The sequence below is a fragment of the Papaver somniferum genome, chromosome 1 (assembly GCF_003573695.1).
Source record: "Papaver somniferum cultivar HN1 chromosome 1, ASM357369v1, whole genome shotgun sequence".
In the NCBI taxonomy this organism is placed as follows: domain Eukaryota; kingdom Viridiplantae; phylum Streptophyta; class Magnoliopsida; order Ranunculales; family Papaveraceae; genus Papaver; species Papaver somniferum.
Window position 1 is genome coordinate 62,511,417 of NC_039358.1, and position 18,397 is coordinate 62,529,813.

The 18,397-nt window shown below is 35.5% G+C and overlaps 1 pseudogene; it reads right to left on the reverse strand.

Annotated features, from left to right (window-relative positions):
- Positions 1-2,953: 2,953 nt before the first annotated feature.
- On the reverse strand, positions 2,954-9,317 carry LOC113322727 (annotated as a pseudogene).
- Positions 9,318-18,397: the final 9,080 nt, after the last annotated feature.

Consider the following 18,397-nt stretch of genomic DNA (forward strand, 5'->3'; position numbering starts at 1 on the left):
CTCAAGTGTTTTCAGATATTAGGTATGCATTAATTTCAATTTTTATCAAACCCTAATTTTTCTGTTTTTTGGGGATTTTGGAGAGAGTGTGTATAAATTATAAATAGATGTTTTGGGGTGTTGTAATAGGTGTTCTTGGGTTAGCCGAGATACCCCCTAATTGGGTTAATTTTAATTTCAATTTCATGTTTAATTTCAATTTCAATTATACTGTCAGTACTTGTTCTTCACTGTTAAACTCTGTTCTGATGTTATGTTCATGTTCTTGTGTATGTTAATGTTCATGTAAATCACCATGTTTGTTATGTTCTAATTCACCACTAGGGTGAGAAGACAACTTAACTTTGTTGGTTAGCCATTTGGGTTAGACCCTGTTGAGCTCAAAACATTTAGGTTAGTAACATTCCAAAGGTTCACTGGCTTGTGATTAGTGGTGCTTTAAACATACCATTAATGCTAGGAGTTAGTGATAATCTAAGGGATTCACAAAGCCATATTAGTTAGAGACCTATACCCTAAATGACCTGTGATTGCCTATGCTTTAATCAGATAGGCAATGCTAGGGGTTATCCAAGGACTTTAGATAGTTAACTAGTCACATGACAGGGATGTAACCAAGGTGAACTAGCTAGGTGAAGGAGAATTCTCATCCATCTTCATACACTTCCATCTTCAACTGTTTTTCTTGTTTTCTGTTTTCTTTCATTTATTTTACCTTCATTGCTCACTGTTTGTTTTCCCCTCATGCTCACAGTGGTGTCTTAACACCACAATCTTTACTTGTTTCACTCACTGTTTACTGCCCCCATTCAGCTCTCATACATCAGTCCATTCAGCTCCATGTTAGCTTAGGAAGCAGCTAGAGAAGCTAGAAAACAACATTTGCTTCCCCTTGTCCCTGTGGACTTTCGCTTTCTTCCCATTCTATCTACAATTGACCCTGTATACTTGCAGGTCAATTTGTAGGTTGTTTATAAAACCCATCATCCATCAACTTCAAATTGCAGTCAGATGTACTATGTAAATTGGCTCTCAATACTAGGTTGTTTGATGATTTTTCTCTTTCAACTCTCATTTGGAATTGAGATGTCGTTCTTTATATCCTTAATTCTTTTTCTATTTCAATGCTTATTAATTTTTATTTTTATATTGTCACGTTTTATAACTAATGTATGAACACACATTTTGAAATTATTGGAACATCAAATGCTTAAATTTTCACGATGAATACAATTAAGCAGTTAACTAATAAGCAATATCGTTAATTCAAGATAAAAAAAAATGTTGCAAATGTTCTCAACGATTTTATTCATATATGCGCAAAAAAAAAATGTTTCTAGCGACTTTTTTTTTTTGCTCTATAAGAAAAGATTTATAGAAGGGAGTACCATGAAAACATCAGTTAAACATCGAGACACATAAACAAGAAAAACGAAGCTAGAAAACTAGCAAGAAAGGAACAACGCAAACAAAAAGAAAATTATAGAATAGCAAGATCAAGTAGGTTTGTAGAATAACTCTTGTTTATTCACAATCACCTCATTAATTGGAAAAATCATAACCTCTCCGTCCTTCAATACTGGTAATGATTCAGAATATTTTCTATTGGAGAATATGTTTGGTCCCGTATTTGAGGTTTGTGAATTGTGACCATGTTGTTATTCTTTTTCTTGGTCGTTTGTTTTAGCTTTGGTTGTTACGTGTGAAATCCATTGGACTAGCACAATGAATGTAACCGAATGTACCATTTTTAAACAAATCAAGTCTGATATTCTAACAATATGTTATAAGTTTGAGGTGGTGGAGAGTTGCAATATTCAGGGGAAGCTAAACCGCTATATTAACATTTTTTATTTGACCCAAAAATCGATTAGCTAACTCGACCTAACTTTCACTGGTATGCAATTATACAGGGGAAGTGCTGTCCTTGTTTGCTTGAATTCAAAAAAGTAGAAGATGTTGTTACTTGTGAAAATGCTATGCATCATATATGGTTTTAGTTTAGACTGATTCGCGTCAATATTTGTTTGCCTCTTTCAGAGCAACAAAGAGCTGAAGTGTCTACCATTTATTTTAAATTGATGTATTAACATACACAAGATAATTAAATCAGCTAAAACATTTTTTTTTGGCAGTTTATACTTTCGGTGCTTATTTGTAGGTGGTGTATCATCTTCACAACTAATGCATGAAAAACAACTGATGATTAGTTTTTGTACAATGATAATTTTGGGGGTGTAAGATAGTTCACTTTGAACTGGTATCAGTGAAATGCTTTTCTTCTTCTTACTTGGTTTAATCTTGTGTACGGCAGTCTTTTGATGCTTCTAGGTGTATTGGAGATATTTGAGTTTCATGAAAAAAAAAATGATTTGTTGCAGCCGTGTGTTTTATTTATATATGATGATGTTCATCTTGGATTTTGGCGATACTGAGTTCTTTTTTTTTCACGATGTAAACTGAAGGCTATTAACTTGAGATTTGTTTTTCATTTGTTTTAGTATCTATCTGAAAATCATGCTGCAAGGAACAACAAGCTTTCATCTAGGTAGGAGACTACGTGATGTAGGATATCTTACTCATAAGCTTTATATTTTATATTATATTATTATTAGGGTTTCCTTTTCTAGTACTAGTTATATTTAGAATCATTGAAGTCTATATAAGAAGGCCTAACATTATAGAGAAAAAGAATTCTACAATCAATATTATTATTTGATTAATATCAAACTTATTTGCTTGTTTGTTATATTTATTTTTGTTATTGCTTTTGTGAATCTACTGATCTCACACTAGCTTTCATCATCTTTTGGATCTTTGATCTACAGTATTTAGCGATCTCATTTGCAAAGTGTTCATGTCCTTTACCAAATTCATGGAAACAAGACCTAAATCACTCTTGAAAACAAACAATGTCTTTGCTCATTCAGTTCTGCTTCTCTTAATACTCCGATCAAGTTAGCGCATCAATGTCAAAGTTCATCTTCTTTAATTTATCGTTTCATCCAGTTCGCATTGGTGCTTGAAAAATATGGTTCTCTCTCCCATGCAGGATATATTGGACTATTCGAGTATAAAATTTGAAGGGTTCTTAAAAATTCATCAAGAGGTGGTATGCCTCTTTCTTCAACTTAATTGAAAGTACTTCGAATTTCTTCCCGAGGTCTATAATTTTCTTACCAAGTTATTTTCCTTCACAAGCACCCAAAAGTTTGACTGCGTTGCTGAAGTCTGATAGTGTCCGCCTTAACTCTATCTGTGCTTCTTTACTAGATGGTAAACCTATTTTTCTGCCTTCGACATGTCATGATCTTCAAGGTCAATGACGTGGCTTAAGTTTCTCATATTTATGTTTTGACTCATCCACTGGCTTTTCCTTCCCATGATTGCATCACTGACTTTAGATTGCATATCCATGAAAATTCGCATTAAATCGGACGACTTCTTTCTAAAATTTCCAATATCTTGAGATTAGCTCTCTCCATTCTCTCTTCATCTGCATGAAGAATGTCGTCAAATCTTCACTTTGTTGAAGATCGGGAGGTGAAGCTATGCGATTTACAAATATATCTAAATATTGAGTCGTTGGTATATCCTTATCCCCCTCATTTCCAAAATCATTATAACTTGTAAAAAATAAAAATAATGATGATTATAATTTTACAGCTTTCAATAGATATTAATATCAGTAGATATATAATATACTGAATTAAAATAACTCTAGCACAAACAACATGATGAGGGCAGAATCACAAGTTCAACTACTTGTCATTAAAACATCAGTTCATGGGTATACTTTAGAATAAGTGACGCTATACCCGACCAACGAGGATGTGTCCATGCTAAGATTGCCTGATATATCTTGTATCAACACAACACAAGTTAAACACTCTCCGAGCTTAGCAGAAGAAAACAGATAAATAAAGCGCAAAACAAGCAAAAAAAAGTGGAAAAAAAAGAGAAGATAGTAGCTAAAATCTCATTGTCACCTTTTGTGACTCTATTTGTAATCTAAATTGCCCTTCTTTTCAGGAAAAAGAGAAAGAAAAGTAAAAAAAGAAAAGAAAAGTCAAAAGTTCAGAGTTACCCTGACACAATTACCTTATTTACTTATTTATTTTATATAAGAAAACAGAGAAAACTCAAAGTTACAAGATGACGTTATGCTGGGATAGAATTAGCACCAAGAAGAGCTACCTCATTATGACACATAACAGTATTGTTGTGAATAATATCTGAAATACAAAAGAATGAAGAGTAGTGAGGAATTGCTGGAGGTTTGGCCCTCTCCAGTTGAGTTTTTCTAGATAATTAGACTGAATAAAGAGTTTAGCTAATCTAATTGTTGATAAGTTTTGGTGTTGTTCCACTTTGGTTAAGTTACCTAGGACAAAATCAATAGCTTCAAAGTTTCCTCCCTGCATCTAGTAGAATCCGAGGTGATATCTACCTTGAACTTCTCTATGATAACCTTCCTTGATTGCTTGTAGTGTTGCATCATCTTGTGTTGCAAACTTTATCTTGGATTTATGCAGATCCTTCCCCCATTCCAGTGCTAAATTAGCTCCTCATGTTTCTCTGTTGGGTCTAGAGATATTATCCTTGTAGTTCCTTGCTCCCATGCAGTTCCCTTAGAAAGACATGGTAATTAGAACAAAATTAGTATATAGAAAGATATCACTATGAGCATTGTGGGAAAATACATCCATACTACTTATGCTAATAATGATTCTAAACTTTTCTATGTGGGTTCTTGTGAGTCTGTCTGAATTGGCATCATAATTTCTTTGATAGTAAAGATTGTTTAAAATGTGCCCTGGATAATGAACTACTCTGTTAAAGGAGCATAGGTGTTGAGTGATCTTATTGACAGTAAAATTTGTTGTAGGTGTTGAAAAAGCGGGGGTTTAACAACCTCATCCAATATTTCACTTAGCAATCTATATGGACTAACTCCAATATGATTTCAAGAGAATCAATTAGGCAGTTAGACTCAATCTTAAGAAAGGTATATCAAAGAGTTATATCTCAATTTCTCAATTCAATCCGCAATAAGGCAAATAACGATTTGCGAGCCTGGTTGAATATAACAGAAATAACTTGAACGGTACCAAAGACCAATGTTCATGGATCTATAAATTTCAATCAACAACCAAAGGTTGGATATACCAATTGATCGATTCTACGCACAACCTGTGATATTTCAATTATATAACAAAATATAATGCGGAAAAGAAATAACACAGACACCGTAATTTTGTTAACGAGGAAAACCGCAAATGTAGAAAAACCCCGGGACCTAGTCCAGATTCGAACACCACACTGTATTAAGCCGCTACAGACACTAGCCTACTACAAGTTAACTTCGGACTGGAATGTAGTTGAGCCCTAACCAAGTCTCACACCGATTATGGTACAGTCGCATTACTTACGCCTCTAAATCCCATCAGGACTCTACACACTTGATTCCCTTATCTGATCTCACCTATAACTAAGAGTTGCTACGACCCAAAGTCAAAGACTTATAAACAAATCTGTCTCCCGCGGATAAGTCTATTCTGATAGATAAATCTGACTCCCAAAGAAGTACTTATGAAGTTTTTGTTCCGTCATTTGATAAATCAAGGTGAACAGGAACCAATTGATAACCCAGAATTATATTCCCGAAGAACAGCTTAGTATTATCAATCAACTCACAATAATCTTAATCGATTAACGAAACATGATATTTTGGAATCACAAACGATGAGACGAAGATGTTTGTGACTAATTTTCTATCTTTCCTATCGTAAATATAAATCTCAAGCTAATCTTACGATTGTACTCAATCACGATAGAAAACCGCAAGATCAGATCACGCAACTACAGAGAAAATAGTTGGGCCTGGCTTCACAATCCCAATGAAGTCTTTAAGTCGTTAACCTACAAGGTTTCGTGAAAAACCTAAGGTTAAAGGAGAATCGACTCTAGTTATGCAACTAGTATCACACAGGAGGTGTTGGGATTAGGTTTCCCAGTTGCTAGAGTTCTCCTTTATATAGAACTCAAATCCGGGTTTGCAATCTAAGTTATATTGGTAACAAAGCATTCAATATTCACCGTTAGATGAAAACTTGATTAGATTCAAGATAATATCTTTCAACCGTTAGATCAAACTTAGCTTGTTATATACAAATGAAATGTACTTTCATTTAGGTTTGAGTAACCATACCTAAACGTGTACACTTAGTCGGTTCAACAGTAGTTAACCAATGGTTAGCCATATGAGCACTTTCATATCAACCTTATTTATCTTCACCATAACTAGTTCAAATGACTCAAATGAAACTAGTTTGAGAGTTGTTCAATTGCTTAGATCTCATAGAAGTATACAAGAGACAATCGAAGCAAAATCGGTTTTGATTCACTCGAATCAATTCATGAACATTATAGCCACGGTTTGGACAGATTGCATTCCTTATTAAATAAATGTTTTAGTTCATGACCAAACCGATTTTAGACAGTAACCTGCTTAAATATGCAAACGGTACGCATACTTAAGTACCCGGCTAGAGTTTGTTTTTACTTCCAAAATCCAGCAGAAATTCATGGACGTGAAAGTTCCGCCAGTATGCGTATGGGTACGCATACTTACCCGGATTTCCAACAACCGCAGGTACGCGTACGGGTATGCATACTTTAGGTTCCCGGTTTTCGACTTTTACACAAATGTGAGAACACACTATGTTTATATCCAAACATGGTTACGTGTTCTAAACTCTCATTTCAATCATTGAAACTTTCTTAGATGATGTTAAAATAGTTGTTATTCACAAACTATTAGCATCAAAACGATTTTCAAGTTATTGAAATGATCAACAGGACTTTTGTTACGAGTAAAGATGAACTTGGCTAAAGCGAAATTTTACCAACACATATTTCGAGAAATAGATAAGCGAGATAAACTCGGCTCGAAATAGCAAATGTGTATAATTGAAGTCTATATAGCAATACGACTTTTTGTCTCAAATAGGAGATAGAGTAGATAGACTTTTGAGTGATAGATAAGTTCAAGTCTCCACATACCTTTTGTTGATGAAGTTCCACAAGTTCCCTTGAGTAGTTCTTCGTCTTCATTCGATGAACGCCGTGGAGTCTAAAGCTGAACTACACTTACTATCCTAATCTGAGACTTAGCTATAAGTAGACTAGAAATCAAGACTTATAGTTTTGGCAACTAAACTTGACAAACAAGCTTGAGATAGCAACGCTTGCTAGTTCGACCGAGCAATGCTCTAACAATCTCCCCTTTTCTCAATTTTAGTGACAAAACTATCAATACATATGGAATACAAAATAAATAAACTTTGTAGCTTCTCATTCAGATGCTTGATCTCCTTGGTTCTTCAACATTACTCGAAATCTTCGTCACTTTCAAGTACTCCAATGATTCTAAATGTGTTCAACTCAGCATCATCATTGTTGAAGATCCGTAGCTATAACAATGAGAAAAGAATAGCTCTCAATCATTGTTATATAGTGTCATAGTATTATTACACATCATCAAATTTCAATTGTACCACAACTTCGACAACAATACTATGGTGATATATATCACTCCCCCTTAGTCAATACTTCATCTCACATGAAAACCACTTCCCCTTACATAATTATACAAAAACCATATGTATTTGTAGTGTGGACTACACATTAATTCTCCCCCATTTTGTCAATAAAATTGGCAAAGGTACGAAAATTAGTGGGATCCTAATGAAATTTCCATAGAGATACTTCATGACCAAAAGAAAAGTACATATCAACTTTTTTAGATGCAATCATATAGCCGAAACTAAATGCATTCATCAAGGAGTTTATTAAGATACAAGATAACCCCTATAATATTCCACGGCCGCACTCCCCACATAGATTTGGTAATTAAGCACAAGTTCAATTAAGAACTCTCCCCCATAAAATGTCATTACCGAAAGAACAACAAGAGCGACCTTACTTTCACAAGAAAAGAAAGATTTCTTTGGACATTAACAAATCACATGAAACATGAATTTGTATCCAAAAATCTCAATTAAATTAACCACGAGAGAACCCATGATTAAATTAATCGTAAATGTTCACATAAGAGAACTTACGGAGCCGCACAGTATTTACATAAAGATATGGATCAGGGAAGATCAACACTGCGGAATAAACAAAGATTCATTCTATTTTTCATCACTATTTGCACAATGACATATAATAGACTTAATCTTTGTAAACAAAAGTTCATCCTATCTTCCATCAATATTTGCATAATGACATGGTAGGCTTAACTTTTGTTTGTCAAAAGTTCATTCAATCTTTTATCAATACTTGCATACCGACATGTAAAAGACTGAACTTTTGACAAATTATTTAGCTGAACTTCTCATGGTTTTAACACATTTAGCAGTTTAATTGAAGAGTAAAATAATTCAAGGCTAAAATACCGTTAAATTCATTAAACTATTAAAATAACAGTTTTATAATAAGATTAACATAAGAAGTTAAACATAAATAACATAAGAAAGAGTTTGAACAAAAATGAAGATAAAGAAACTAATCCAGATTCCGATAAAAATCCTCAGCAATCTTAGATATTGATTCAGCTAGGTCAGGGCGAACTGTCACATCATGGGTCAATTATTTCTCCAAGCACTCATTCCTTTGAAGAAGACGAGCGACTTTAGGATTGGCAGGTTTCTACATTTTGTTAATGTCTGTCTGGCTCAAAAGAGATGGAGTACCAACACAAGTTCTAGACAGAATAATCTTAAATTGACTGCAAATTCGGCTAATGAGGCATGGAAAACCAGGATTTTTCTTCTGTGAGACCATTGAATCATTTGACGAACAATTAATCCGCATAAATCCACTTCTTCACCAGAAACAAGATGATACACTAACTCAGCCAGAGTTCTGCTCCAAAGATTTTTGTCTAGATTACATGGTATTAAGTTAGCCATAGCTAGTTTGTCAAAAGTCTTCAAATGAAAGCTTATGTTATCCACAAGGAGTTTGCTCTCAACCCAGGGAACATTCTTTCCTAGGAGTAGTTCAGACAACTGATTCTTATTTGGTCTTTGACCTTCTAGTTGAGGAACAACAAAAGAATGATGTAAAGGTAAGTCTAACAGCTTAGCTATAACACCACGGTTAATTTCAATCGATGTTCCTTTGACCAGAGTCTTGAAAGAGCAGTCGGTATTGTTGGCTGAATGAAGATTAGCATAAAATTCACAGGTCATCTCAGGATGTGATTCCCCCAAACCTTTATGAATGTCACCCCACACAAACTGGTCCATCAATGCGTGAAACTCTGGTTCTTGGACCGACCAATCATATACCCTTTCGATGACAAAGTGACCACTAGAGAGTTTATTATATCTGTCCCTGGCAGAGATGTTGATAAAGATAATTCGACGACTAGCATCAAAATAAGGTTATTGAACGCCTATACCAACATCATCATCAACCAACTCATCATCACTGTCAAACAACTTCCTACTTGAAATGGAATTGGTACCCGAACTATCACCACGATTCAATCTTTTCCTAGACGCCATGAAAAAAGTGAAGAAGAACTTACCAAGTACGTGAAGTTGTTAATGGTGAAGTCCCGGAATGAGAGAATTAAGGATACTCTTGTTAAAGGATTTCCTGTTGTTAACAGAGACAAAGAAAAATAAGGTTTTGAGAGTTAGCAAACTCTTGGGAAACTTTTTCGTACTCGAACTATAGAGAAGAAGAGATGAACCAAATGAAGAGGTTTCTTCCTCTTTTATATATCTCAAGATGGAACATTTACGTCACAACACGTTTTGGAACACGGTTCATACTCGTACAGGTCACAAGACCAGAGTACTTGAACCGAACGTGTGTGACAATGACTCGTTTGTTTTTAAACATCATATTTTTACAAATATGAGAAAGGAAGTTGGATCATATCTCAACAACCCTTTAACGAGCATTTTACTGTGAACACAAGAGGATAACTCCCTTGTACACCATGACACTAAGAGAGAGTTTCTTTCCAACAACTCTTACAACTCCTAGTATTGAGAGAAACCTAAGAAACTGTCATTACAAGTTTTTCAAAGAAATTAGAAAAGACACAAAGTAAATTATGTTCCTGATTTCTTCGTTTCCAACTTATAAGACACAGTTGCTGCAGATAATGTTTAGTACTGCTCAGGGAAACTCTTTTGATAAGAAGATAGATCTTGACTTTCTCATAAGAGATGTTCGTAAATTATCTTGACAAGGTGTAACAGGGTTTGATTGATGAACATAGTCAAATTCAGAGATGAAACTGACTGATAGATGAGGTTTGGATACTTCTTGTATAATCTCCAACTTGTCTGATACACAGGAGACAGAGGAATTACCCTTGCTGATAAGAAGATCAATATCAACCTCAACATGAAAGTTATTCATCATAACTTGATTTAGATTATCAAGAGATTCTTGCTCTTTCTGGAGACAAAACTCAACGTCAAGAGACAAGCTTTCAAGCCTTTTCTCAAGCTCTGTAAACATTTCTAGGGATATTCAACCTGGTGGAGGTTTGGATAGAATTTCTTCTAAAGATTTAATTAAATCAGTGATGAAGGAGAATTATAAAATCCATGGATTTGGTAGTGCATTTATTGAGATCGCACAGCTGTCCATAGAGTCAGATCACTATTAATACAGACTTAGGAGGTCTTAAACGTGTTTTCCAGCTCTGATACCAATTGAAAAATTGGTGGTCTAACAACCTCACCCAATATTTCACTTAGCAATCTATATGGACCAACTCCAATATACTTTCAAGAGAATCAACTAGACAGTTAGACTCAATCTTAAGAAAAGTATATCAAAGAGTTATATCTCAATTTCTCAATTCTATCCGCAATCAAGCAAATAAGGATTTGCGAGTTTGATTGAATATAAGAGAAATAACTTGAACAGTACCAAAGACCAATGCTCAAGGATCAATCAATTTCAATCAACAACCAAAGGTTGGATTTACCAATTGATCGATTCTACGCACAGCCTGTGATATTTCAATAACATAACAAAATATAATGCGGAAAAGAAATAACACAGACACCAGAATTTTGTTAACGAGGAAAACCGCAAATGCAGAAAAACCCCGGGACCTAGTCCAGATTTGAAAACCACACTGTATTAAACCGCTACAGACACTAGCATACTACCAAGCTAACTTCGGTCTGGAATGTAGTTGAACCCTAATCAATCTCACACTGATCAAGGTACAGTCACGTTCCTTACGTCTCTGATCCCAGTAGAATACTACGCACTTGATTCCCTTAGCTGATCTCACCCACAACTAAGAGTTGTTACGACCCAAAGTCGAAGACTTGATAAACAAATCTGTATCAAACAAAAAAGTCTATTGAATAGATAATCTGTCTCTCATTTGTTTCGTCTTTTGATAAATCAAGGTGAACATGAACCAATATTGATAACCCGTACTTATATTCCCGAAGAACATCCTAGTATTATCAATCACCTCACAATAATCTTAATCGATTAACGAAACAAGATATTGTGGAATCACAAACGATGAGACGAAGATGTTTGTGACTACTTTTCTATCTTGCCTATCAGAGATATAAATCTCAAGCCAATCTTACGATTGTACTCAATCACGATAGAAACCAGAAAGTTCAGATCCTGCAACTACAGAGAAAATAGTTGAGTCTGGCTTCATGATGATTGCATAATTCATATGATTTTAGTGTCCATTCCATACTTGTTTTAGCTAGTATTCTTGCATGTATTCGTATTATTACCATTGCTTTCTCTTATTTGTCTCAATTAGGTGAATCATCCAAAAAGGATCTACAAAGTTCTGAAAAGATCTAGGAAGAGAAGTATTCCAAGTATCCAAGTGCCCAAGTCCAAGACAAGTAGAAGAAGCGCGACGAAAAGGAGCAAAACACTCATAATCAAGACACAGGCCAAATACCGATCTTAACTCATTCAAATTAAGTATTTCTCATCATCATCTTTAAGATAATTGAAACATAAAAATAATGCAAAAAGAATTAGGTCATTCCGAGTTCGGATGAAGAAGTTGTGGCCAAAACAGTTTTTATTGAATACCGAAGACAGTGAAGTCCGCGAACTGGGTTTGCGAACCGAGTTCGCGGACTTATTTCCGAAAATATCTGCTGGAATTTAAAGTTTGCGGACTGGGTACGCGAACTTATCAAAAGGGAAATGTGTATTTACACCTTGGAAGGCCTAAAGACACGTTTGAAGTCGTTAGGTCATATTTTCGGGGCGGGTTCCTAAACCCAACTAAATACTTGGAGACCAAGCAATGTAAACCTATAAAAAGGTATTAGGTTATGTAAAAATATAATCAAATCTCATATCACAAGTTTTACATCAAAAACCTAGGGTTTACCCCTTTAGGGGGAAACCACCATTCTTCATCTTCTTTGTAATATGAGTAGCTAATCCTTTGTTGATTAAGGATGAATTCAATGTTCTAAGCATGAAGATTTATTAATAATACAAATCTATTGAGAGTTCTTATCATCATCGTTTGTCTTTACCATATCTAGGGTTTATGAGTGATTATTATATTGATTTGGGAGGCCTACTAGATCAGTATATTGATTGTTCTATTGCTAGTGGAAGTTATGAGATAGGTAATCGTCGATTAACTCTCTACACAAGTAGAAATCGCTGTCGTACGCGTCAAAAATAATATTACTTTCTCACAACTTAAAATATATAATATAGCAAGGGTAAGAAGGGATCGTTCCCACAGAGAGGATCTAGGTTGTCAAGTTGTTTCGGTTTCCTATATAAACAAGGGGGGATTTCTGATTTTTATGTAAAGGAAAATAAACTAAAAGCAAATAATGAAATAAACAAGCAAATCAAGAAGATGAAGATATTGGTCAAGGATCAGTTTTCATTCACAAACATGAATTTGTAACAATAACTAGAATTTATATTTAATCTCAATTTATTAAAAGATGCGAATGTGAATTCCCGCTAATTTCCTCTTGTCATCAACAAACACATTAAAAGATGCGAATGTGAATTCTACCTAGAAAGCAACCTAAAGTGTAAAAGCACAATTAAGTTTAACTCCCTAAGAGCACTAAGTTCTATGAAATAAGACTAATCAATGCAACGAACGTGTAAAAGCACTAATCCGTTTTAACAAAGGTTATGATCCACTTGTGACTACTAGGATGTATCACTACAAGCAATACTCACAATTATGCTACTTGCAATCAGGAATTATCACTTTTGCGTATAATAACCCTAATCTAGCAATAGAGATGAAAACTAATTCAATCGGCTCGACTAAACATGCATTCAAATCATATAACAATATTAAAAGTGAATCATAAGCAATAAAATATGGAGACCAAACTAATTCATTGCATAAATATCATGGTTGGAACTCCAACTTATTCCTTAACTAATAATAAAAACTTAGCTCATATTCATGGAGTTCATAACAAGAAGGAAGAGAAAACCTATGATGTTGTAAACCCTAGGCAAAAAAAAATAGAAGAGAAGATAAAAGATATGAGTTTCTTTTTATATCCTTCATGTATTTCACGCCCACTGCCTTTTCCAACCACATAAGCTAACCATCAGAATCAGGCCCACATGTAAGAGCCCAAGTCAATCTGAGTAGAATACTGGATCGGCGAGTCAGGTACCTGGATCGTTGAGTCAACTCGCCGTACTCCGATTCCGGAAGAGTTTCCTCTGTTTTCTGGTTGTTTCCCGGCCTGTCTCAGGTTAATTTCCCTGCACAATCATTCATTCATACACAACTCCTAACATTCATCTATTCATCACTTAATTTCCCTACTTGTCTTGACTGCAATCAACTAGGCACAAACCATTTAATCACCAGCAACAAGACCAACAACTTCTCACTGCCCCTGCCAATTCTAAGTCATGCCCCACTGCAGCCATCACTTCCATTTCTCAGCTGCCAAATTCTCCAGATTAGCTTCAGTCCACCACTGCACAACTTTTATCACAACTGCCTGCAACCACTCACGGTACTCTTCCCAGCTCAGTTCAACATGATACTCCATTTCCTACATCTTCACCACTGCCTCAGTCTTAACAGCATCAACCCATCGCTCAACAAGACAGCATCAACATCGAACCATTTCCTTACTCCCTGTAACTTCAAGTTATCTCCAATCTCAATGCCCAACTCATTGCAGACTCAAATCATTCACTGCACAACTCACAGTTCATCCGCAAATTCATTACAGAATTTCAATATCCTTGTTCACATTAAGTCACCTGCTCCTAGTCTTCAGCTTCTCATGTTCACCTTCAAGAGCACCACAACTCCAATTTCCTTTCTGCCACAGTACCCTAGTTCTCCACTAAAGATCAGTACTGCCTTCCATACTGCCAGCAACACCTTCACAGTCTTCTACTCAAACTTCGAGCAATACTGCCATTAATCACTCTCTTTTCGTGTTATCATTGCCATTCATGTTGCCTCTCGAGCTCGTCATCAATACATCAGTCAATCAGCATTGCTAACAACAGCAGCTTCCATTAAAAATATCATCATCGGACTTAATTCAGAGAACAACCTATGCTGTCAATTCTTCTCAACTTCTATCTTATGTTCTAATTCTCTAAACATCACTCCCAAATCCCGCTGACACCCTCTCAAATTCGAGCAAAAATATGACCCATTCAATCTCTATTTCAGCTTCAATTGCTTGTATCTCATCACCAGATCCACTTCCTTCAATTTCAGATTCTGCAGCATCGTCTACTCAATCTCAGGTTCAATAACTTGAACCCAATCTTCAGTTCATCTCATCTGGCTCCATCAAATAGTGGCAGCAACATAATCTCATCACAACAGTGGCTTGTTCCTGCCTCCTTCAAATTGAATCAAACCCACTAGTTCTCAATCAATCACTTCGAGAATCAAAACCCAACTCCACATTCTGCAATATCAAATTCATCTCAGATCCCATCCAAACTCAATTGCATCTGTTACACTATCTGTTCATCATTTCACACCGGACCCATTAATCAATCAGTCCATCAGTCGCAACTATGTTATCTTCTCTTCATTTAATCTCTCGGACCAATACCAACAGTTGCTGCTGCTTTCTTGATTTCAGCTGCAAATGATTTTGGGAGGAAATGTCTTCTCGACTTAGGGTTAGGGTACTAGAGCTGGGTCTGGATTTAGACACTCAACTGTAGAAGATCCACCCAGCTAACAACCCCTTAACCTCAGCTGGTCTGTCTATAACGCTCCTCCAAAACAGAGTTACCCCTTAACCCTGGATCGACTCCGAGTTGTGTTCGCCTCTGAAATGACTAGCTTGCCCTTGTCACTCAATTTGGATGATTTCTCCTCGAGTCCTTCCACCAACAATAGACGTCTCCTCTTCTCAACTTCACTTCATCTCTTCAATTCTATACATCACTAAAGCTGTCATGCCTTTCAGACAAAATTCGCATCACTAAAGCTGACATGCTTTTCAGCAAGAGATGAAGAAATAAAAGGAAATAGTGAGAAACAGTTAAGCCTCTAACAACGGTTGCACCTTTTATCCCTTTAAGCAACGTTTCTTCTTCTTTTGTTCCAAATGACTCCAAAGTACCTAAACACTCAAAACCAAACATAAGATACATAATTTACAAGAAAAGTAGCAAAGAAAGCATAAATACTAGATATAAAATTAGGTGTTTTGGACACCTATCAAAGATAACACCAGCAAGTAAACCTTGAGCTAAGAGTTTAACTACTGGGATCAACCTAATTCACAAAGCTTAAAGCGTTCGATTGGATTACACCTTGAGTGAGCTACTACTTGGTGGTTCAGTTGAATAGAATCTGATATTGGAGAGCTTCTGTATCCGTGGTAAAAGGAGTTTTGGGGATAACACTGAGCTAGCTGTTATTCCACGGTTGGTGATGAATGGTTCTTATGAACAATAGATAAATATATTAATCCAGATATCGCTTGGTAACGGCGAAGGATTTCTTAATCATCTTTCTTATATTATTATCTTTTTATTAATCTTAAAACCAAATCCCCCCTTTTGTTATTTACTTTATCTTCCTGATCAAATAACCTATCAATTACACAGCTCTCTGTGGGAACGATCTCTTACTACCGCTATATCACTAGTTAATTAGTGGGAAATATATTTAATAATTTGGTGAACCTACGACATCCCATACAAATTTTGGCGCCGCTGTCGGGGAGCAGTTGCTAATTGATTTGTTATTTGTTTAGCTTGTTTTTGTTTTTAAATTTTCTTTTTGTTTTGATTTTCTCTTTCTTGTGAATCGTCATGTTTCCTTACGGAAATAACATGTACGGATTACAAGATCAGATATATGACAGTGGTAATCAAAATGGATTTCAATCTCATAACAACTACCAACCATCCTATGGGTATAATCAAAACCAATCTTTTGGCTATGATCAATATCCCACGGAAACTTATGGATATTCTCATGCATGTCAACAAACTTATGACGGGTATGTATGTGGACAATCACAAGGATGGGAGGATAGTTATACTTCTAATCATTTATCTCATGAACGTAAGCAGAAGCTTGATCAGATTATGTATTATTTAAAGGCCAATATTTCCACATTGGAGTCACTCAATGATCAACTAAGCGCGGAAAACAATATCTCAACCGAATCTTACTTCAATATATCTAACCAAACTCCTGATCGTTTTTATGATCATTCACCTATTCAAAAATGGGAGACTTGGTATGGAAATAGTGTGGTGAGTGAAGGTATTGGTTTTGATGAATGTCTTGACCAATTCCAAGAAATGGCACAACATCAGCAAGGGCTCCATACAATTGAAGATAAACAATATGAGCAACTTCAGGAAATTCAAAGGCGTGAGGAGAACTTAAAAATACAAATTTCTCAACTTAGTGAAGGTGGGAATGAGGAAGAAGTTTGGCCTCAAAATCAAAACGATTTTGAAATTCCTATGGATGACGAAGATTCCTATGAAGATGAACAATTTTTTGAAAGTCCTTTCAACAATGATACGATTATCCCAACTCCGTATCATAATAACGATCATTCACATATTCAAAAGGAGGAGTTTGGGTATGACATATCTATTGTTATAAATGGTGTAACGTACTCAAACGAAGAAATTAGGAGTTGCATCAATGAACTGGACGTTTTAGGAGAGGATTCAGATTCCGATGACGAGGTTGTTCAAGAGATGAAGATTGAGAATGAAACCAAATTGATTAAAGTCGTGGAAGACCCAATTGAGCTAGTTAATAATAGTTCAATAGAGGACCACGATATACTTGAGGTAAGTAATTCACTGGAGATAACTAATGAGGATCCGAAACAAGGTTTGTCTAATCCTTTGCATAATTCTATATCTATTGATCCTTTTCCTCTAATCGAAGTAGCTTCTCAAAGAGTTGTTAACCCAACTTTTAAGAAAATGCTTCACTTAGGATTGAAGTTGTGTGCTTCTAAAATTTTAACGGATTATTTTGCTTCTAAGTATCCACCACTTGATGTGTTTGATTCGAGTATTGTGCAGGTTCACCAAGCTGAGGAACCTTTTAAAGTTCCCGAATTCTATGTTCTCTATCCACTTTCGAGTGTAGAAAGGACTAAGTGTGGGGGAAACTTCAGTAAAGTGATAGCTTCAATATTTATATTTTGTGCTAATGTTATTTTGAAGTTATTAATGGAATTGCAGATTGTTATTTGGAAGGATTTCCAAATTTTCAGATTGTTGGTGTACGGACGATAACAATAACGTCGGGCTGACGACGTTAAACCAAGCACTGTGTGGGAGGAAACCCATCGGTTTTGTATCTTTATCCCTTTTGTTTTTAATTTTCTTAGTTTTTCATATCATATCTTGCATTCCCATCTTATATTTTACAAATTTCAATATCTATAATGAAAGTTTTGATGAATTCTCGTCAGAAAATTCTGACTGCGCATTTGTTACCAAATTAGCTCTCGAGACTTCATACGGAGTCCGATTTGAGTGGTTGACCCCAACTTTTAAAGAGGACAGAAATACATTTTTTTCAAAAAGAAAATTTGAATTAGGAGTATGTTAAGTTGGAGCGATAGTCCTGGACATTTGAGTTTCGGAATTTTTCCAGAACTTTTTCAGATTGCATGTTAGTCAGTCAGGAGGCCGTAAAAGTCAGACCGTTTATCGAAACACTGTGAAATTTTGACACGTTATATAAAAGACATAGTTTAACAACTTTTGTTTAGGATAGTTTTCCTAATTCCCTAACCATTTGTACAGTTTTCGAGTTTTTCAGGGCTGTTATGTCAGAAATAAGAATTTTCGGTTTTAAACATTGAGGACAATG